The sequence below is a fragment of the Brachyhypopomus gauderio genome, chromosome 4 (assembly GCF_052324685.1).
Source record: "Brachyhypopomus gauderio isolate BG-103 chromosome 4, BGAUD_0.2, whole genome shotgun sequence".
NCBI classification, from domain to species: domain Eukaryota; kingdom Metazoa; phylum Chordata; class Actinopteri; order Gymnotiformes; family Hypopomidae; genus Brachyhypopomus; species Brachyhypopomus gauderio.
The window spans coordinates 5,965,482-5,987,962 of NC_135214.1; the positions used below are offsets into that span (position 1 = coordinate 5,965,482).

General features: G+C 46.3%; 1 protein-coding gene across 5 annotated transcripts in view; it reads left to right on the plus strand.

The window, feature by feature from the left end:
• The window catches only part of sema5ba (sema domain, seven thrombospondin repeats (type 1 and type 1-like), transmembrane domain (TM) and short cytoplasmic domain, (semaphorin) 5Ba), a 105,183-nt gene that overhangs the window by 17,063 nt on the left and 65,639 nt on the right, over positions 1-22,481 (plus strand). For all 5 annotated transcript variants that reach the window (XM_077001767.1, XM_077001770.1, XM_077001771.1 and 2 more), the window contains exon 2: positions 432-510. The gene's annotated coding sequence lies outside the window, so the exon portion shown is untranslated. The remainder of the gene's footprint in view (positions 1-431; positions 511-22,481) is intronic.

The window sequence follows — 22,481 nt, forward strand, 5'->3', positions numbered from 1 at the left end:
AGTGGGTTGTCATAGAAACAAAGGCCTACATTTTTGATTTGCTAGCGGTTTGTACTTGACGCCTTGATTTCACGAAAAGTTTGTGACTGGGTATTTTACGTATTGCCTTGATCATGCATGCAGGTCAGTGATGCCAGAGGTTACGGTGTCATCAGAGAAAGGAGGCGGAGACTCTCACAGTGCACTTGCTAAAGCCACAGCTGCTCAGAATGACTCTTAGTTAGCTATTCGCGGGGGCAGCAGTTTCATTGGTCCCCCCCTCCTCCCCGCCTCCCTGCAGCTCCTCCCCCACGCCTCCCATCCTCTCTGCTCCTTTGACAAAGTTTGTTTATGAGAGTAGAACAGCCCTTTGTGGCTTACCACTGCACCAAATAAAGGTCTCACACGCATCTCCCCTCTCTCTCTCTCTCTCTCTCTTTTCCCTTTCCCAGAGACTACAAAGGCCCGCCGTCTGATTCAGCAGCACTCCTGCCTCCTCCAGAATGACGAGCCCGTGATGCCTGCCTGGAAGTAGGTGTCCCTGCGTTCCGCACGTCTACAGCGTGTCCTTACATCACATCACGTGCGGCACCACGTGACCTTTGGAGAGCCGTACCCGCGTATATTGCATTCTGGGGAAGGCAGCGGGGCTTCGGCGCTCCCGCCCCTGCTGTTTGACGCGGCGAACGTCCCTGGATGGGGACAGGACAGGGACAGGACGGCGGGACATTGGGTGGACAGGGGTGGAGGGGCACTGTCTGCTGTGAAGTTCAGAGAGAGGCCGGGAGATGCTCAGGTCCATAAGATGCCTTGAGTCCCTTCAGCTCCGTGTCTCTCTGTTCCGTTTCTCTGTTTGAAGTAAGCCCGCTTCGTGTGAAATCCCCTTATCCTGACCGAGAAAATGAACATTTTGAAAAGGAGCGTTTCAATGGAAACCGAGGAAGGGGGAAAAGAAATCATTGCACCTGTTAATGGTGAAACACAGCCTGAATATTCTCCCCATTGTGCAGAAAGCCGACATCCAGAGAGGTGGTACTCAGACCAACGCCGCAGTATTTAATCAGTCATCTGCGGGCGTACCCAGACTTGCGCACTGATGTGTATCTGTCTGACACACAATGCTCCATGTTGTTTCTTCTAGGAAGGGAAATGCAGGAGGGCCTGCGCATAAAGTTCACTGCAATATCATGTAATATCTGGCAGTGCAGCTGCTGTCACAGCAGAAGGCAGATTTTGGTCCTCGGCTTCCTGTCTCAGGATAAAAGTGCAGCACACTCTGGGTGTGTGTTTTCTTCGGAGAGCGGCACGTAGGTGTCTGTTGGGGAGAGATAACAAATCACAGAGTGCCTGACGTTTCAACGCTGACTCTGAGTTTCTCTGATGGCAGGCTGGGCCCCTAACCTCTCTAAGATACTTCCCCGAGCGCTCTCTCCGCTGTCTGCCACAAACCTCACAGCTGACATTTCTGCTCATTATACCTCACTGCGTCTTCCTCGCAAACTTAATTCGATATGTGACCCAAATGTTCTTCGGATTACGTCAACATTGCAGCACAGTTTGGTACAGCCCCCCCCCCCCCCCCCCCCCCCCCCCCCCCCACTCTGAATCTCCTCTCTGTTTGTTTTGACGCTGCCCTGTGTTCGCTGTCGAACAGGGCCAAGACTCTGCCATGCTGTTTTCGTGTTCCTGTCCTGTTGTTTGCAGATATTGGATTCAAGATGACAATGATCCGGAAGAAAACGGGCCCTTTTAAAATATGAATAGAGCGGGACTTAGAATGGGAATCCTCGTCTGTAAGGCCTTTAGGCGCTGTGGGGGTTTATTTTTTTAGATTCCCCCTGGGCCAAATTAAAGGCGTGCCATTATCCCTGGCAAATGACCACGCTGGCTTTGTGGTGCAGCTACGGTACATTAGTGTGCCTGAAGATGTGGCCCGGCTGTGTCCATTCACCCGACAACACAGGGTCCGCTGGCAGATCCTTGGCTGCTGCCACAGAGGAGGTATTCACAGCAGGCGGAGGGGGCCGTGCGGTTAGGGACCCACACCGCCCACCATGCCCAGGCACGCTCTCCACCCAGTTTGGGTGCGCTGACAGCTGAACTGCTCAAATCCGAACCAATTAAGAAGTTTGGATTTGAGGCAGAGGGCACGGGCGCTTGGTGCCAGGGTTTTACACCCCGGTGGGTGTGCAGGGAGGGTGTGAGAAGTGGCAGGTCATGTGACGTTTTGGGGCCTGCTCGGACCGGCCGTGGTGGTTTGGAACCGGACTGTAGAGAAAGGCTGAGACTCCACCTACCTGTGCACCACCTGAGATGGCTGGTCCACCTGCTCCAGCAGGCTGAAGGTGCCTGTTAACACCTCATCATCGGTTCTTATTGTGCAGTGAGAAGCTGTAAAGGTTGAGGACTACGGCGATTAATCAAACCCGGCGGCCAAACGCCTGGACCTACCAGCTTGATTACATACATCTTACTTTGGTCGGCTTTCTTTCATGGTAATGGGACAATGGGAATGTGCAGATCTTTATGAATGTTGCCCTTGATTCAACCCCATAAATCAGCCTAAGGCTAATATTAATATTGACCACGTTGTTTGAGAGGCCTGCTATTGGCTGAGAGGCTGCCTGATTCGACTGCCTGATTCGACTGCCTGATTCGACTGCCTGATTCGACTGCCTGATTCGACTGCCTGATTCGACTGCCTCATTAATCTGTATGATTCATCTGTATGATTCATCTGTATGATTCATCTGTCTGATTCATCTGTCTGATTTGGCTGTCTGATTCGTCTGGATTCTCATCAAGTTCTCCTGCTAAGAGAAGCACACGGACTGTGCCCGCTGAAGTTTCCCCACCCTATCCTGCGTATATGCACTCTAATGTTGTTGTTTGCATTTATGAAGTCCCACTCCCTCCCTCCCAGTAAATGAGTAATAGAGAGTGTTTAGTGTGTGGCGATGACAGGGACTGAGGCAGTGTAAATGGTGGGCTATGCTCGGGGTCATTAAGCGCTGTGCCTTGGGTCTGCTGGATCTTTTATCATCCACTCTGGATCAGTGGCTATAAAACGGTGGCCTGCTCTGTGTGTTTATTTCCTTTAACAAAAGATTAGCTGTCTGCAGCCCATGAGCCCTGCTGATGCCCTGTGGGAAGAGAGGGGCAATGAAAACATAAATTTGCTTATAATCTCTCTCCCTCTCCCTCCCTCCCCCTCTCTCTCTCTCTCTCTCTCTCTCTCTCTCTCTCTCTCTCTCTCTCCCTCTCCCTCCCTCTCTCTCTCTCTCTCTCTCTCTCTCTCTCTCCCTCTCTCAGTGTGTTTGTAGGTATGGGTTCTATGAGTCTTACCCACATCCCACCTGACTTCCTCCAACTCCCCTTTAATAATTAAGGCAGCTGATTCCATTGTTTCAGGCTGACTACTAAACCCAAGATAAGATCATTTTCCTCCCATGCAGTAAAGCACATTATTATCCAAAACACGGTAAACTACACAAGACAATGCAAGCAAACGTGTGTGTTATTAACGCAGAACTAATACAGTTCCTTTAGATACGGAACATTTGTGAACATATTTTGTGCAGACACGTACAGTATATGGACTTTGGTATGCAAAAAACAATGATGTAATGCTTCCTTTCATTATATATAAGGGATGGCAAAGGTGAGCGCTTCTGATCTTTGGAGTTTTCTATGCGATCTCTGTGATCTTTGAGTCTTTGGGTGAGCTGGGCAGAGGAAGGCACGAGCTGATCTTTGGTGAGTTTGAGCAACGTTGGGGTGTGATTCAGGTGAGGGTGAGTTTGAGCAACGTTGGGGTGTGATTCAGGTGAGGGTGAGTTTGAGTTCACTGTTTTTGAAAAAAAAAAATCACCTCTCATATATCGCTACAACAGCAGAAGCTTTTTGAAATGACAGGATTTAGAAAATATTCATTTTATACATTTTCTTACTGTAGACCATAACTGGTGCAGAGCTTGCATAATCACCCACTGACGTATAGACAGTGTCGCCATATAAGGTCTTTTATCTCTTCCTAATGTTCATTCTGTGTGCAGGTTTCATTATTAATGAGGATAGACACCATTCCCAACTACACTAAAAGTTGAACCAAGTTAATAAATGCAGGTGCTTTTCAAAAGCACCCCAGAGGATTCTCAGAAATTGTGGGAAACGCAGACCAAAACTAGCCATCAATTACTGCCATAAGCCTGTAGTGCTGTTTAATCATTCAGGAAGGATTAGAGGAACCCGTCAATCCTTTACCTAATTATAGCTTTGGTGGCTCCTGTACACACTGTGTCTTGCTTTGGAGATCAGCCAAAGGTCTGTGTTCTCTCTTTTTACAGAAAATTAGGGAGCAGCAGGAGACAAAGGCCTCTATCTATGTTTTAACAACTAAATAAAGATGCCACAAAGGATCTCAGGTCCCTTTATATGTAATAAGAGCTGGAAACAGAATTTCAATGAGTGGATTTTCATCCTCAGTGGTAGTCCAGTCTGTGATGTATTCCTCCTGAACACAGAGCACTGCGGAGACTCTGTAGAACGAGAGTGTGTGAGTTCTTCTGCTCATGTACTCACAGATATGCTAGTGCGAGAGGGTCTTTGTGCAAATGACTGAAGCCTGTGTCTCAAACGCAGGTCAGGCAAACTCACCTGTGCGTTTATTTTTATTACGGAAAACGATGAGGAGGGTTATGGAAGAGGACCACGTGGAACTTCTGCAGAACATAGAGTTTGTGTAGTAGCTGGAGCTTCACCATCACAGAGTGACCAGAGGGCTTTGATGTTTCCCAGTCTATTTTTAATTTCGAGTGCTTTTTGAAGCTGGACAGTCTCTTCAGGTAGTTAGAGATGTTGCCATTCTGGTGAAGAGAGTGGCACGGATGGTAAAGGCATGTGGAAAGTTTCGGAAAGATGGCATCGCACTGCACGTTTGTTCCCTGTTCTTCGAGGAGGCGTGTATGTGCACACACCAGTGCTTCAGGTGGGAACCGAATGCAGACGCGTACAGGGGGAAACTGACAGCCCCTCAAAGCATTAAAGATTTGTGCTCTTGTTTTTGATCAACACCAAGCATCATGTTTCCATTTGGACTGTTTAACTTTAAAAAAGCAACATTGTGTGTAAAGTGTGGTTGTCTTTGAAGTGTCATATCTGAGTAAGCGGTGTTGATTTTGTGTTGCTTACACGTGCAACAGACAATTTTATCATCTCCCATCTGAGACATTAGTGTGGTGAGCTGTGATGGTGAGCTGTGATGGTGAGCTGTGATGGTGAGCTGTGATGTGGAGCTGTGATGGTGAGCTGTGATGACAAGCTGTGGCATTAATAATGCTCAGTGTTCGCTATCAAACAAATAGCACACCATTCTTTTTGTTTTTTTGTCAAAGTGGTATAACTGCGCCGCATTTAAATCTGTTGTAAGATTTCCTGGTGTGAATCCTGGGGTCAGGTCTTCCTTATCAAGGAATCACACAGCAGCTAAATAGAATGCGATTTTTCTGCATTTTAATTCATCTGAAACGTGTTTTAAGGTGCAGGTGCTTTAGCGGTAGCTGATGGATTCTGGTTTAATTTCTCTATCAATTAGTGTTCCTCCTGTTCGCTGTTAAGATCCGTCAATGCACGAATGTAAACGATATGTATTCTGTGCAAAATCTGCTGCTACACTGCACATCAACAGGCTGGAATCAGTGAGCAACAAGTAACTGAAAGTGTGAGAGCGGCTCAATTGAGAAATGCTTCTGACACGTTGACGTTTTCACTGAATTTGTCATTTTCAGGTAAGATTGCATCAAATCCCTCTGGACCCTGACCATAATCATTCATCTCATGGGCAACAGTAATCAGTCTGCTGTCACGTGTGTGCAAGACATGGAAATGCTATCTGCGTAAATTAGACACCCCTGTGTCATGCGCACACACACACATCGAAAAACTTTGCAGCTTTTGGTTTACTGCAGACCTTTGCAGTTTGCTTTAACCAACACATGAAATAAAGCCGCTGTATTTCCCAAGTGTGTTTCTGCTTTTGTGGGCTTGTTCATTGTACTGGCCGCATTCCAGAGTTCCTGTACCAGTGTGCTTGTCTGAGCATCCTGATTTAACAGCCTCGTGAAAAAGGGCTACACACAAAGTAACTGCCAAGAGACCATACGTTCCGCTTTCTGTGGAATATGTATCCCAGAATCCCTTGCCCCGCCCATGTTAAAGCCTGACCCTGCTGGCGGGGCTCCTGAGGGCCCGAATGCTTTGTGCCGACGTGCACCGTAGGGAAGGCAGTTGGCCTTGAAACTCTGGACAAGACTCGTGTTGACCCCACAACCCCAGATGTCCACTCAGCAGACGGACAAGAGCAAAGCCCGCGCCGGGTCACGGGTCGCTGGGATGCTTCAGCGGCCAAGCCTCGACACTTCCAACCTATCGCTGATCTGTTGTCTTCAGATTTGTATAATCTGCTGGGAGATGCAAGGTCAGGCTGGCTTTGGCTGTTTTAATCAGATCCTTTAGTCTAGCTGTCATGTACTCGACACAGTTGAGACTCAGTACAGTGGTTATGTGTAAAAAGGACCATGGGAACATCGGGGCCTTCTAACCAGATCAGACCAGCGTGAGAAGTTTCTAAGACTAGCTCAATTATAAATAGTAAGGGTATTATGCTTTATAAAAAGTTATAATTTCAAAAATAAAAGTAAATTTTCTTGTGATTTATTATAGATTTGGAGTAAATAGTGGTGTATATATGTTATATCAGAGGTAATTATTTTATTAATCTACAGACACCAATGGACATCCTTTGAATAGTTTTGGTGTAGCCTGAGCTGCTCCCACAATGCTGTGCGCCTTAGTAATCCTGTCATAATCCTCTTCTGAGGGGAATGTGTGTGTGGGCGTGGGTGTGTGAGGGTGTGGGTGTGTGAGGGTGTGAGTTTGAATCTGTGTGCTGTTGTGTGTATATGTACTGAGCTTGGAGCCACAGATCAATGAAGAGGGAGAGGAGAGAGAAGGAGTTTGTGCATGCATGCATGTGTGTGTGTGTGTGTGTGTGTGTGTGTGTGTGTGTGTGTGTGTGTGTGTGCGCGCGTGAGAGTGACAGACGTTGTGTGTACACTTCTGAAGCGCGGAATGAAAGCCGAGAGCGTGCTCTGAAAGCCAGGCTGTGCTCCAAAGGCCCGGCGTGGCTCTGCGGCTCTGAGCTGCTTCTGAGGAGCACTCTGGGTGGAGATGGACACGGAGAAGGAGCCACGGTGCAGGCTGGCCTGGAGGAGCAGGGTCTCGGGAGGAGGAGATGCAAGGAGCAGCTCTCCCATATCCCTTATTACGGGCTCCAACCGAGCGAAGCAGGTCAAATGCCACAATATACTTGCGGAAACTCTCCCAAACCCACACCATAACGAGCCCCCGGCTTCCCGTAAGAGTCACTAGTAAATAGTCGCACACTATCTACACTGAAACATATTAGTGAGGGAGCGAGCTGACCATTGTGCAGTGGGAGTTCTGCCATCATCTCAGCATGAAGCCCGCAGTCTTGAGGGCACTTTAAGCACTTTAGATACACTTCCTCCTGAGTTTTGGTTTGCATGCCATGGTAAAGACGAACAAAAATGCTATGAGATGTTGAGAGAAAATGGGAGAGAAATCTAACGTATAAAAAGAAGCTTAAAAAAAAGAGAAAAAACTTGCAAAAATCAAAATGTCATATACACAATGTACACAAACTAAATATATATATTTAAAAATACATGTGACATTTCTGGAGAATTTTAGACAGAAAGCCAGGCAGATGTTTTATTGTGTAGTACAGCAGAATTCATACCCCCTGCTGTTCTTTTCACTTTTATAGTTATGCTATAAGACTAAGAAAGAGTGTGCAGGGTACACACAAGATACACACACAATATAATAAGAGATTATAAAAAAATAAGGATAAGTGTGCAGTATATACCCAGTACATACACATGTACAATATTGTACAGTACACAGCTGAAAATTGTTATGCTATTTATGTGTGTGTGTTATCTTCTGTGTGCAGTACACAGAAGTAAATTTTATTATGTTGATGATGGAGTAAAGTTCACTATGGTAATAATGGAGTAAAGTTCACTCTGGTGACAATGGAGTAAAGTTCATTATGGTGATGATGCCTGACTTTTTGTTACATACAATATATAGTGCAAAGTGTTCCTGTAACTGTGGAGTGCAAAACATGCTGGAAGATATGGGATATGTAGATCCCATACGTATAAGATTACAAAGAATGTGATTGATCTGTGATTGCATGAGACAGCAACACAGGTGTGTGTGTGTGTGTGTGTGTGTGTGTGTGTGTGTGTGTGTGTGTGTGTGTGTGTGTGTGTAAAAGAGAGTTTGCAGCATTTGTGTGATTTGTGAATCATGTTATATGGTAGGACCACTGCCTTGTCTAGTTAAGAAGGTTGATTTCTCTTGGGTAGAAACTATGAATGGTGGTATTGAGTTCTTTGAGCACCTTCCCTGTATAACGGTATTGAGTGTTTGATGAGAGAGGACTCATATAAATGAGGCCATTTCCTGTATACCCAACATCTCCATGTCCTCGTAGTGCTTGGCCTTTGTTTGGCAAATGTTCTTTGTTTCTGTTTGTATTATAAATATGCTTTAGATGCAGATTAGGTTGGGGGGTTTGTTTCTGTCTTAAGTAACCATGGAACCCATTGAACCCTGATGTTTAGTGAACTCAAGGTGCTACTTTTTGGAGTTTGATGACAGCAGAAGCCCTTTGTTGCTACTAAGGTGGTGCTTCAGTGTAGATTTACGAAACATCTTTTGCTTTACCTCACCGAGTGTGTGGTTCCTGGGTTCTTAAAACATCACTCCTGTTTTTTTCATCCTGGTCTAAAATTAGCTGTGAGTACACACACATCGGCTATAACCATAACTGTCTTTATTCTTTTCAATTTTGCCAACCTCAGCTTTCCTCGTATGGAAATACGTGGCCATAATGCTGGAGGACATAATGAGCTTGAGGAGTGAGGCCTTTTATTGTCATGGCCTGATGTGTAAAGGTTAACCAGTAAAGTTGGACATGGGTGTGTGTCCTGTGGGCTCATGCTTGTCACACTCCAGTGAAACAGGAAGTCGTGGATGACCAGTTTCCTAAGGTTTTCTTGAAAAATACAATGTATTTTTCCATTCACATACATCCACCAAGACGCCCATCTTCCACCTCCATCAGTGTTCAGTACAGGTGAAGGCACCATGCACATCACAGGCTAAACACGTTAGCTGCAGTTCCCTCATGACCACGTGCATCTGCTGTTCATCAAATGTATTTTAAACAGGATGTCTTGGGAAGGTTAACTCGCTTTCGTTTCTATTAGCTGTTGCAGCAAGCCAATCTGTTGGTGTTAGAGGTCCACACCCGCCTGCAGTGTGGACCTTGTGTTTACGTGTCTCACTCACAATAAAAGTGATTTGATTTGATGTTTTAGCTGCGGTTATTTCCGCAAACATATAATAAAAATAAGAATTTGTTTAAGCTACAGATTTTGAGCATCGCATGGCCGAGGTCCAAGCGTCCTCTGCGTTCGCGTGTGTGCACGCGCACCTGCTACACCTGCGTTCTCGTTAACGACGCTGCGGTACGGTCGGGTCCGTTTTCGTTACTGCATTACCGCCATTTCCTCACAGCCCTCTTTGCAAGTAGGGCAGCTTTAGATGAATGCAAATTCTGCTGAGCTGCATGGGGGCTCGCCGAGCGCATGCTTGATGTGTTTCTGCGCTGCCAAGCCTATGCGCGCTCGCCGCGAGGGAGGCACGCGAGCGTGTCCGGGGCTGAATGGACGCGCTGTCCCGCCGCCTCCGTTAGCTCACTGGGGTCATTATTCAGCCCGGGCTGTGTCACCCTGCACACGCATCCCCGCATGGCCCAAGCTTCTCTCCCAGCTCCGACAGCTCCGTCTCTCTTAGCCCCTGCTCTGCTCCTGTGACCCAGGCCCGGTGTCAGGCCGAGGGGAGAGATGGTTCTGAACGCCGAACCCCAGAGCACGAACGGCCGTGTGAGGGACGCTGAGACCAGGAGGAGTGGACGTGCAGGGCGGGTTGCAGCAGACCAGCGAGTTCTGTGTTATACGCTTATTAAAGCGGCTCTGAGGTGCACGGCTGACTGTGTAGCTGGTGTGGTTCCCTGTGGCAAGTGACCTTTTGTAATGGAATTAAGCGCCGAGTGTGTGATTATTAGGGCTCCTCTCACGTCTCTCGTCATGTCATTATTTCAACCTGGTCTTAAATTAGCCTAAAGTACTTAAGGCAAGTCAGACATAATCATAATTGTTTCTTCGTTTCAGTTTTGCCAGCTCGAGCTTTCTTTGCATGGAAACACATCATTGCTCACAAATGAAGAGAGTATCATAGACTTGAACTCAAGATGCTTTACCTTACTGACAGGCTTTTGAGAACTATGAGCCAATATTATTATTAAACTATATGATCTGTATTTGCTATGCTATGATATGGTGCTGAAATCACCATGAAAACGGTTCAGATTCTAACATGATACCATGGCATAACACTGAATGTTAAGGGATTACTGGTTTTGATATCAATGTTTTTTGAGACTCCTTTTGAATTCACTGCTTAATTTCTTAAGTGTGGTTTATCTGTTGAAATGCTGCAGGCACGGCTCATGCAGTGCTCATGAAGTGTTCAGGCAGTGCTCATGCAGTGCTCAGGCAGAGCTCATGTAGTGTTCACGCAGTGCTCAGGCAGTGCTCATGAACTTGCAGTGCTCAGGCAGAGCTCATGTAGTGTTCATGCAGTGTTAATGCAGTGCTCAGGTAATGCTCATGAACTTGGAAGTGCTATTGCAGTGCTCATGAAGTGCTCAGGCAGAGCTCATGTAGTGTTCATGCAGTGCTCAGGTAGTGCTCATGACATGCTCTTGCAGTGCTCAGACAGAGCGACAAGGATGAGACAGTGTTTTCCCATCCTTCCTCAGACTCTCCCCCCGGTCCAGGAGCAAAAAACCCTCAGAAACACTGGAACAGGTCGAAAGACGATGCGGCCATTGTCTGTTATCTTTTAAAAGGCTCTTTCTCCCTCTCTCTTCTTCTTCTCTCTCTCCCCCTCTCTGTCTCTTTCTTCTTCACATGGGTTTAGTATAGACAGAATACGTGCCCAGGGTGGTTGAGAACGGTGTGAGAGTGGCTTTTCACCAGTGCACAGTCAAAGCCCAAGAGCACACACTGAGGTGTGTGGCCAAGGCATGCTCAGCAGACCCTGCTGCTCTGTCTCCTCATAGCGTCCTGTCATATCTGTTAGCTCGTAGCCAGCCCCTCTCTCCTGAAGCTGGCCTGCTGAGAGAATACTTTTCATATTCAGTGGTGCAACCCCCAAATTCCTGCAGGGATTCGAGCCCGGTGGTTATAAGGTCATTTTAATGGGTTGGGTTTTCTTTCTTTTCTGCCAGCCAGGCTGAAGGATGTTCTGGGTCCGTGTGTGTGGGAGTGTGTGTTGAAGTGGATATGGCAGTAATTCCGACTGAACCTGATTGAATTCTTCCTCCCTCTTATTCTGCGGCTGTCCCAGGCCGATGGGACAGGCGTCCACTGGTGGGAGTGTAACCTCTGTGCCCCCCGCACTGATGGGATCATAGTCGTGCCTGCGTGTGGCTAATAAAGGTCAAAGGTGAAATCCTGGGTTCAGTGCCCACCAGAGCAATGCATCTCAATTCCTGCCTGCCCTTTTTGTAATTAGTCATAAAGACATATTGAACTTGTTGGTCTGTGTGTATGTGTGTGTGTGTGTGTGTGTGTGTGTGTGTGTCCTTAATGTTAATTCTTTTATTCGTCTCTTTATATAGAACGAACATTCCATCTTATAGGAAGTGATGTTCTCCTGTGCGCCGGTTCTGTTCTGAAGTCAGCACTAATCAGTTTGCTCATCAATTAAACTGCCTCTCAGCCTCGTGCTCAGAGTGTGTTTTGTGCCCACTCGAGTTAATGAGAACAGCATTCCACATGTTGTCCTTCAGACAGCAGCTAATTGGAGTGTGTTGTGTGTCCCATCCCACTGAAATGTGATGAAAGGGTCTTGCCCACTCACCAGTGCTGTAGCTGATATGTATGAACAGAGGACTGCAGCACTAATGTTCACCTTGTGACCTTTTATCTGCTGTTTTACATGCAGCCATCAGATTGGGACCATGCTGCCCCCCCCTTATCTAATGTATTTGCCCCCTGTTCTATCACGGGGATGTCTGTCTAGCAGCGGGATCCCCCCAACTATCTCCCCCTCACGTTCTGATCTCTGCTGCCTTGTTAAGAGCCCTTACTCACCTGGACCACCTCTTCTAAGAGCGGGTGGGCCGTGGATCAGACAGCCGCCTTTGTCCTCCCCACTGGCTCGTTGGCTCAGCGCGCCTGTCAGGGAGCAGCTGGTTTTTGCTCCCATCCGTCCTCTCTGCCTTGGGGTTTCCAGCCGGGCTTTGACTGGCGTTTGCTCACTGTATTGCATTTGATTCAGTTTTTCCGCTAATCGTAAAGCCCTTTGCTAGCTTGTGGGATGGGACGTGGGGGAGGGCCGGGGGTTGAGTTTGTAACTAGCAAGAGCTTCTGTATACCAGTGAAGACCTGATAGGAGAACCATGCGTTAATTTTATCAGCCTGCATCCCTGTAAGCAAGGCCAGGCTTGACCAGGCCACGCCGCCCGGCCAAGGCGACCAGGAGTAGCTCAGTTATCACACCGCAGAGAGCTGGAGGAGAATTTGGCAAGTGCTGGATCTGAAACATGCTGATTGGACCAGGTCCAGGCGTGTAGCTTCCCAGAACACTGTTAACTTTTCAGCAGTGAGTCAACACTGGACAATAATATATGCTGCTATGGGCTTTGGGTGGAGGTGGGTGGTGGGTGCGGGTTGGCTTTAACTGCCATTGTGTGTAATATGACGCTGTCCGTCAGTAACAGCGGTGAGAAGATGAGTTATCGCCTGCTCTCTGAGGTGGACATGTGGGGTATTGGAGGCCACCAGCCAGGAGGAGAGTGTGGTGCCGGGTTACTGAAGAGCAGCAAAGGGGAGTAAGTGAGGGAGTGGGGGGGGGGGGGGGGGGGGGGGGGGGGGGGGGGGGTTTGGGGTGGGTGGGTGTGTGATGCCGCATGACAGCAGCTCTGATTGGAGGACGGCCTCTGGCCCGGCCCCTTCTGCTGTTCGGCCTGTGGCCCAGATTCGGTGGCCCATCTGAGTGGCCCATACATCACCCCAGCAGGCCTGGACACAAGGAAACCAATAAGAGCACGAAGATGTGTGTGTGTGTGTGTGTGTGTGTGTGTGTGTGTGTGTGTGTGTGTGTGTGTGTGTGTGTGTGTGTGTGTGTGTGTGTGTGTGCCTTTCTTTCTGGGTGCTGACATAAGAATGGATCTTGTTTTTGAAGAAAGCGCGAGTGTGTAGCCCCTTAAGGGGCCATGCATGAGTAGCATTCTTTTCTATGTCACTATTCATTTGATCATGTGCACTTGCACTGACAGCATGGAGTATCTGTTTGTTCTAGTGGAACAGGTACAATGTGTCTCTGAGCATCACAGACTCCATGCAGTCCTGTGTCGATTCACAGATCATGTATCTGGACGTTATGTAGGTCACAGGACCATCACAGCTGTATAAGTTGTGCTAGAGGGTGAACTCACAGCAGGACACAGTGTTGTGAGAAGAAATCGAGATAAAGTTAGTTTACTTAATCTAAATTGCAAGGAGAACCTGATTATGCTGCATTTAGGACATCGATATGAATGTCGCTGCGAAACTGAAATATTCATGGAAATGTGAAAATGGATCCAGATTGCATGAGGTGATTATCATAATTGTGTTGTGTTCTGGTTTTCTGGAATTTTGAAGATGGAGTTGGCAGAGCTTATGAGCTTATGAGGCTCCAAAAGAGAGAACTGTGGTGGAATGAAGCAACTCCGGGCAACTCTGGGACCACGCTGGGCAGCTCTAGGCTACTCTGAGCAATTCTGGACAACTCTGGGCCTTGGGGCGAAAGGTCTCATCTCCAGTGTACTCCCTTATGCTATTTAGCACACCTGATCACAAAACTTGGCAAGTGTGTCAAGCTCAACCCCCACCCCCCATTCCCACCGCATGCACAATTAGTACCTTTAAAATGCCTGTGTGTTCCATATCCAAATTGTGTTGTGTGCAATTCTGTCTGTCCAAATACAAATGGTGCCTTTGTGCACTGCTGCTGAAATGACGCTTACAAGGCGTGTGATTGCTCAGAACAAGCCATGATTACACGGTGCTGCTCAGGAAGTGGGGAGTGCAGGTGCGTTGCTCTGCGGTGTGTGTTTCTGCACGGTTGGTAGAAGTTAAAGCCGTACAGCTCGTGCTCAACAGTTCAGGCCAGACAGCACCGTCCTGCGAGGGATGTGCGGATCACGTTCTGTGTGCTCCACGGTTGAAACGTCGCTCTGCGTTTGTCACTATAGCTACAGCGACTCTTCTTTGTGCTGTGGTGTGTCCTTTAATCTTGTGCGAGTAAAAAAAAATCTCCCTCCTTTGCTCGTCCATTTTGGAGTCTCCATGCTCTTGTCTTCTTCATGGCCAGTGCTCCCTCACAAGCTTTAGCAGATTTACCTGGTGTCGCCCACCACAAAAGACGTACACTAGACTTCTCTCTCCGCTTTGCACCAGAGAGAACATTAGGATTCCGGTGTTAGTGGCAGGAGCGTTCCTGTCACCTGCACATTAGTGTCCCCTCTGAGGAAACGTGTATGATCCACCAGCGTAGAGCTAAGTGGCTACAGCACCAGCTGTGAAAATGGCTAATGTCTTAAATACAGACAGATCTGAATGGCTGCATGCCTAACACAGGCAGATGTCTCTGAACTGAGATGACTAAACGCTATGAACTGATGGTCCCAGCTATGTCCCCAGACTCATGCAGCATCTGGAAAATCATAACCACAGGTTGCCACGCTAATAACCTCCAACTCTCCATCTCAGCTCATGATCCTATTGTAGGCATGCTCAGATGCACCTCCAGGGAGGGATCAGTAGTCTGTGAGTGGCAACCTGATTTATTTAATCTGCTTATTAATCAGCCACCATTCAATGACCCCTGAACCGAGTAGCAAACGTATAAAATCCTACCACCGCCTCTATATGAAAATTAAATACTAGATTGTGACCTTTTCAAGCTGCTAAATACAAAATGACCTTTCAAAACTGCAATAGCCTTATAATGTCAGATTAAAAGCAATTATAATCTGTCTGTGCTATTCGTGGAGCTAGCAATGTGCTGGGAAGCAGAGTGCTTTCGCAGGGCGGCGCCCATGTGATGGCGGGTGACGGTGATTGGCTGTCTGGCCCCGTCAGCCACTCAGCTACTCTCCCTCTTCGCTGTCACTCTTGTTGTGACCCAGAGACTTGAACATGCTGAACGTGCAGGCACTATGATGGGTCGCTGTCAGACCATGCATGTATCTGCACATCTAGGAGCTCAGAGAATCAGACAAGCAGGCTTCCACGCGGTCCAGTGCCTGCACTGCTTCTAAGCTGTACCGTTAGCCTTTGTGCTGTTATCACAGATAAGTGTGAAATTGCATCTTAACAGGGCATCAGTCTGACCTACAGGTATGCGGACCTGCTCAGGTACAATCCTCAGTCACGAACGGGTCTGAAGATGCGTTATCGGGCACATTTGCCGGACACGCATGAAATCTGTGGCCGTCAACCGCATCCAACGATCTTTGCTGTCTTTCTCAGCTCCATTCCAGGACGCAAGACCTTTCAGTGATTTCATGCACTCGCCCATGTGTGAGACGTGCACGTCAATAGCACGAAACCCCTCCCCCTCCAGTCATGATCACCCCCTCACCCCAAGATCCTTTATATATAGCTCTTTCTCATTCTTTTCCATCCTGCTTCCAATTCAGCCATTCTTCCCTAAGTGTGCATCCCACATTCACGCCCCATCCCCCTGCTCGCAGGGCCCCCATTGTCCCTCCGTGGCCCCTAGTAGGCCATCCTAGAACAGGCTTTAAGGGATTTGGTGTGGCCAAGTCTTTTGAGAGGAATTAGACATGCTCGGTGTAACCCTGACCGACCTGGACTGAGATCAGGGCCACAGGCTGAATGGTACAGCAGTGAAAGGGTTGCACTGATGGGAAACAGGGGCCACTTTTTAATAAGATGCCTGTGAGGATGCTTTTTGGCCTGTTATATGATCTTGCCTTTGGGCAAGAAATACGTTTGAGATCAATAGGGTTTATAGGGCAGGCGCTTGAGTTCTTAAAATAGGACCCATAAAGGTTTATTTGATGGGGCTGTAGTGCTCTGAATGCAACAGTTTCAACATTGCAAACTTTATTGCTCTGGAATGTCTCCGCAAGTATTGCTGGCATTGTTCTTGAATGAACTATGCTTGAAAGTGCATAACTTTATATGGTGCCATAGTAAAGTCAGATTTTGTATCACATGTCAGCATTCTTTTTTTGCCAGATGAGGCCAGTATATATTTTTCATCTGCTCTCCATTATTGGCTTTGAAAAAGGTGCAACTGATATGGTAAAACAAACAAACAAAAAGATCTAAAAAAAAAAACTAAGATCCTCCACATTTATCTATCTGTGCAGTGAGAACACACACTAGTGATCACTAGAGGGCTGTGGTGCACACACACACACACACACACACACGCACACACACACACTAGTGATCACTAGGGGGCTGTGTTGCGCACACACACACACACACACACACACACACACACTAGTGATCACTAGGGGGCTGTGTTGCACACATGCCCAGAGTGGTGGGCAGTCCTAGCCTGGCGCCCGGGGAGCAGTTGGGGTTCGGTGCCTTGTTCAAGGGCACTTCAGTCATGGCCTTGGGCCTAGGAATCAAACCCACGACCCTAAGGTCACAAGACCGGTTCCCTAACCACTGTAAGTTTTACAGTCAGTAATTGAGTTCTTAGCTCGGTACTTTTAGATATTTATATTTCTGTGTGGTTTTTGTTTTTCCTCAAGCTAGCTATGTCAGAAGGGCAGATTCAGAATGAAAGTTGTTAATGGTGAATCGTTTCTTCAGTGACCCTCTTCTGAAAGTACTGAAAGAGGCCATACGATGGTACTAGACACAGGTGAAAACAATCAGAGACTAGGAACCCAAAATGAGGGCCAAGGCTAACAGAACCAAAAGTAAAGAGCACATGGAACAACCAGGAAATGAGCAAACAGAACTATGAAGAAAAACAACAACAAAGCATGTAGAAGGCGTGTCCATGTAATTCACAATGCCAGATATGGGGCAATATCCACAGCTTGAAATATAAAAGGGTTTGGTTCAATTAGAAACAAGAGGGTGTGTGATCACTATCTAAAAGCTCATGGCCATTCTACCAAGCAGTTAATGTTGTTAAGTGTGAGTGGCCTTTATTAAAATGGCATCTGTAAATGGCATGACTATTTTAAATGATCTGTTATTGTTTGTTGGTTGTTTATCTATGGACCCATTTTATTTTTCCTGCTAGTCCTTGTAGTGGGTAGTGTGACTCTGGGTTTTCTCCCTTTCCAACAAAACAACTAACTACTGGTTGGTTTTTGGGAGTGCTCTCGTTTGAATTGTAGAGATTCTTCCTATTAGAGATAAAAATTAATCCACCCTGTCAGATCATCTTTTATTGATCTCACTGTTGGAGCGAAATAAAGTTTGAAGAGATCTTTTAACTTAGATGATGTGTGAATCCGTAAATATTTGATGGACGAAACAGCTGGCTGTGGAGATAAATCCCGAACCTCAACACCCCGGTGAGGCTCCGTTAGGCTCTGCTGAAATCTCTGATTTAGACCAATTGACCAAATAATGAGATACCTTGCTAAAACTATTAATCAGATTATGGACCAGTGGAAGTCAGGCTTATGGGGCATGAATGCATAATAATATATCTGCATAAATACAAATTTTATGGCGATGCAAATGACTATTGAGCCCATTAATTTTCTTAGTTTGACAGACAGAGGCAACAAAGGGGTTTGATAAACAATGTGAAGAGTTGAAGGAATAACAGGCACGCTTGTCTCGTTCGTCTGCGTAGTTGAAAGGATTTTTATATACAGCCATTCATTTAACTCAGTTGATAAAGTGTTCGTGTACCCTGCCAAATGTCTTATCTGCATCGAATGATAAAACAATAGCAGGAGGTTTCGATAAGGGAGATGATGTATTACTACCCAGATGTAGTAGATACAAGAGTCTTTGCATGTTTTCTGAGGAAAATCTTCCTTTAATGAAACCAGTTTGGTCCTTATGGACTCATAAAGATACAATGGGTTCTAATCTCTTGGCTAGACCTTTACATACTATCTTCATTTTAGTATCTGTTAATAATCGAGGATAGTAATTAAGGCATTTGGTGGGAATTTTATTTGGTTTTAAATTAAGAGTAATATGAGCTATATTCATATGTGATGGTAAGGAGCCTGTATCAAAGATTTCTGAAAGAAATCATGAAAGATAATTTGCATAAAAAAGACCAGGATGTGATAAAAAAAAGTGCGTAAAATATCTGGATATCCATCTGAAACTGGTGATTTATTATTTGGCATTTGGTTTAGAGACTTAAAATTCATCCCTAGATATACTGGTTTCAAGATATTGGATTTGAGCCGTATCAAGCTCTGGAAGATTAATATTCCTCAGGAAGGTTCTAATTTCTTTAGTTGAAGCCTTGTGTTCTGGTGAATAAAGATTTAAATAGAAACATTCAGGCTAGAAATGCTTAAGCCAACAGGCCTTGCGATCCTCTGTATTATTATCAGCAATAAAACAAACAAAAAAAAAAATCATAAAAAACCCCATAAAAAAACGTTTCAGCAAAATTGGAATAGCCCTTCTTGGGAAAAATATAGTGTCAAAATATCTTAAAATGTTGAGTTTTCAGCTCTGAAGCTATATTTAGCAAGACCTTTGCCACTTGGTTTTTTGTGCAGCACCAAATAACTTGATGTGATAGAATTATATTCATACTACACAGAAACTAAATTTGGTTAAATGAAAGTGAAAGTGGTGCCATTACATTTAGAAAATTAAAGATTCTTAATTCAGATAAAAATTATTTGTTTACTTTGATTGCTGTAAATCAGTCAGACACAAATATTAACTTGAATATGTGTTCTAAATAGGGTAGGGTTCTTTGGAAGTCCGGTGTACATTTCAACAAATCCAGTGGAAAAATATGCAGTTGGTGAGGATTAGAACAGTAATTCAGCTCAGAGGGACAAACTTTAAAGAATCATAGCTGAAAAACCATGAATCATAGCATTTGGAGTACAGCTATAGGAATTTGCAGGGTCTCGTCATTTTAACAACTTTTCACCTGAATTCTTCTAGAAAATTCAGACGTAAACTAGAAGGCCTGGGTGAGTTGGAATGGAAGGCCCGTCACTGTGGTGTGCACAGTGTGCATATGTTGTGGCGACTGTAAGAATTCTTGAGTGGACATATACTTATTTTTTGTTGCCTAAGGTAGATCTGGCTTCTTAATTGTTCTTGATAACCCATTCGCCATTGGTGTACTAATGGGCAACACTGGTGCACTAATGGGCAACACTGGTGCACTAATGGGCAACACTGGTGCACTAATGGGCAACACTGGTGCACTAATGGGCAACACTGGTTCACTAATGGGCAACACTGGTTCACTAATGGGCAACACTGGTGCACTAATGGGCAACACTGGTTCACTAATGGGCAACACTGGTGCACTAATGGGCAACACTGGTTAAGCCGTCATAGAGATTGAAGGAGACGTCATTGTTTTTGACGTCAGGCAAGTTCAGGTATGATTTCAAAGTGTAGTCTATGATTTCATTTCATTGTGATTTTCATTTGATTTCATTTGGTTTCATGGCTCAGTAACGTAATTTCCTAGCTTTGGTAGAATGAGGTTATCACTGCAAGGCTTCATTATTTTGGTGTTGTCCCTTTATAGTGAGATCATCTCCAAGCCTCAACAACAAACGATCATTGAGTCACTAGAGTCACAATCCACAGTCATTCAAGTCATGTTTTCATGTGTGCATTTCATTTTCCACAAGTTAAATCTCTAAAGATGATGTGAAAAAAAAAAAAACAATTACGCAATGCTCAGCATGAGATTTGTGATAAAAAAGACACATAGTTACCAGATAATTGATAGGTTTTGTATGGTTAGTTTAATTGAGGAACAGGTGTTCCTCAGTTTCCCTGAAATTGAGATCCGGACAGAGTCTGGAGAGCAGCTAAGCGATGATGCACATTAGCATTCCTGCCGCGGTGGTGCTAACGACAAGGTTAGCTCAGCAGAAGCCTCCCGCTAAGGGACTGATCTCTCAGAAATGTACTGTTTATGAGAACTTAATTACAAGTGTGGACATAAAATTCTAAACCTGTAGAAAATCATCAGAGGCAATCAACTTTGCACATAGTGCTTGAAATCGCTAGAGAAAATATGTTGCCTCAGACAGGATTTTACCAAATTACCAGTTGCATTTTGGTGTCTTATACCCAGGAAAAGCATCAATCGACCAGAATATATTTGCTTGTCTGCCTCTCTGATATGAAATAACTTGCACTCCATGGGTAGCGATTTTCCCCTATTGGGGTTGGAAGAAATTTAATCAGTGTCTTAATTGATTCAGATGAGATCGGTTGAGGAAGTTTGCTTTGAGATGTAATTAAACCTGGACTCTTGGGCCGGGTAAAGAAGTGGTCTGTCGGCTGGAGTGGGGTGCTGCGTTTAGAACGGTCTGCATGGCAGGTGGAGGGGGGGGGGGGGGGGGGGAGTAAACGAGGGTGACCCCTCTAAAACTTTATGACTCGCGGCAGGAGAAATCAACGCACCTGGCAACCCAACAGTCCATGGAATGTGATAGACTCCCCTCTTATACGGGGGCTTTTGGAAGTGAGTTTATGACCCACCAATGAATTACTCTCTCTTTCACTCAGCCTCTCATGCAAAGACAGCCCAACAGTGCCGAGAACTGATTTATTCTGCCAATTAACGCTTTAATCTTCAAACCGCTTCCCTGCTCTATTCAGTGGACATGCTTTCTCCATTGCAGCTGTATGTTTGCATGTTTCAATCGCCTTTAACGTTCACAGTTTCCTTTAGATGACCCTCTGTTAAATTGTCATTCAGCATGTAACATAAGATTTAAAGTACTGTATCTCCTTATTTATAGGTCTTCCATTGAAATGCATAGCTCAGTTGTGAACAGAGGCACAAAGCTTCACAGCTTCCAAACCCCCATTGATGGCTAATCCCTCACCTCGTTATTGCCACACGAGTCTCTTGTATCTCCTGTTGTTCAGTTCAGTGTCAGAAGGGCAGTGCTGGAGATACGTGACGGACCACCATACTCGTCGTTGGACCACATCTGGTCTCCAGAATGGACCTCCATACCGATGCCCTCATCTGACATCTGACACAGCTGTCAATCGGCTCGTCGTTAGAGGGGGAGGCGCCCTGTTCATTAAGCGATCCGGGCGGCTGCCCCGGCCTCCTCCAGAGAGGCCTGTCCATTTGTGTTGGGCGCCCCAAACGAACAAACACGTGGGCCGAGTCTCGCGCGGGTGCACCCCAATGCCCGCGCCGCACTCGTTAGTCAGGCCTGTTGCCGTGGCAACGTGCGGGCCCTTGGCCGAGGGCGGCCTGGACCCCTTCGCCCGCCGGGCACGTGGTTGCTCGTTTGATACTGGGGCTGTTGACAGAGACTGTGAGCACATTCATTAGTGTAATCCAGGAGCATCACAGAAGCCAAGTGCACACTGGGTAATTGACTGCCCGCACTGGCAGTCCACATCTCCAGGGGACATACCAGAGTGCTCCAGGTGGTTCCTTTATTTCCCACGCTCTTGATCAGCCCAGTTTCAGCAGGCCGGGCTAAACGGTGGTCCATGTTGCCAGCATCTGAGAAAGTTTCTGAGCAAACTGCTTGGCTTGCTCTCGCAACTGGCACTTTTGTGGGCACACAGCAGTTGGCACTGAAGATTAGAGCCGGTTCTGCCCACGCTGTAGCGAAGACTGGTACCAGCTGTTTAGGACCTTAACGTGCCAGTTTGGGTTTTTCTTGTGTGTATGTGCACAGCTGTGTATAGCTTTAAGACTTGCCCTAACCAAAACTCTCTCAAATGGAGACTAATGATGCCACACCAGCAAGCTTACTGAGCTGTGTGTGTGTGTGTGTGTGTGTGTGTGTGTGTGTGTGTGTGGGGTTGTGCATGTGTTTGTTTATTTGTTGATACGTGGACACCTGAGCAAGTCTATTTCTTACGTAGCAGCAGGTCAACTCGCTTGCACTAGTATTGAGCAACACGGCAGAAACAGCGTATTGTCCTCGGTGAGAATATGCGACCTGTGGTCTAAATCCAGCGTGTGTTCCATTTCTCCTCTTGTATGAAGGGGTGATGATAGAGGCTCCAGACTGGCTGGGCCCATGGGCAGTAGCTTGGGGAGTTTTGGCAGGTTTGTTAATGAGGTTA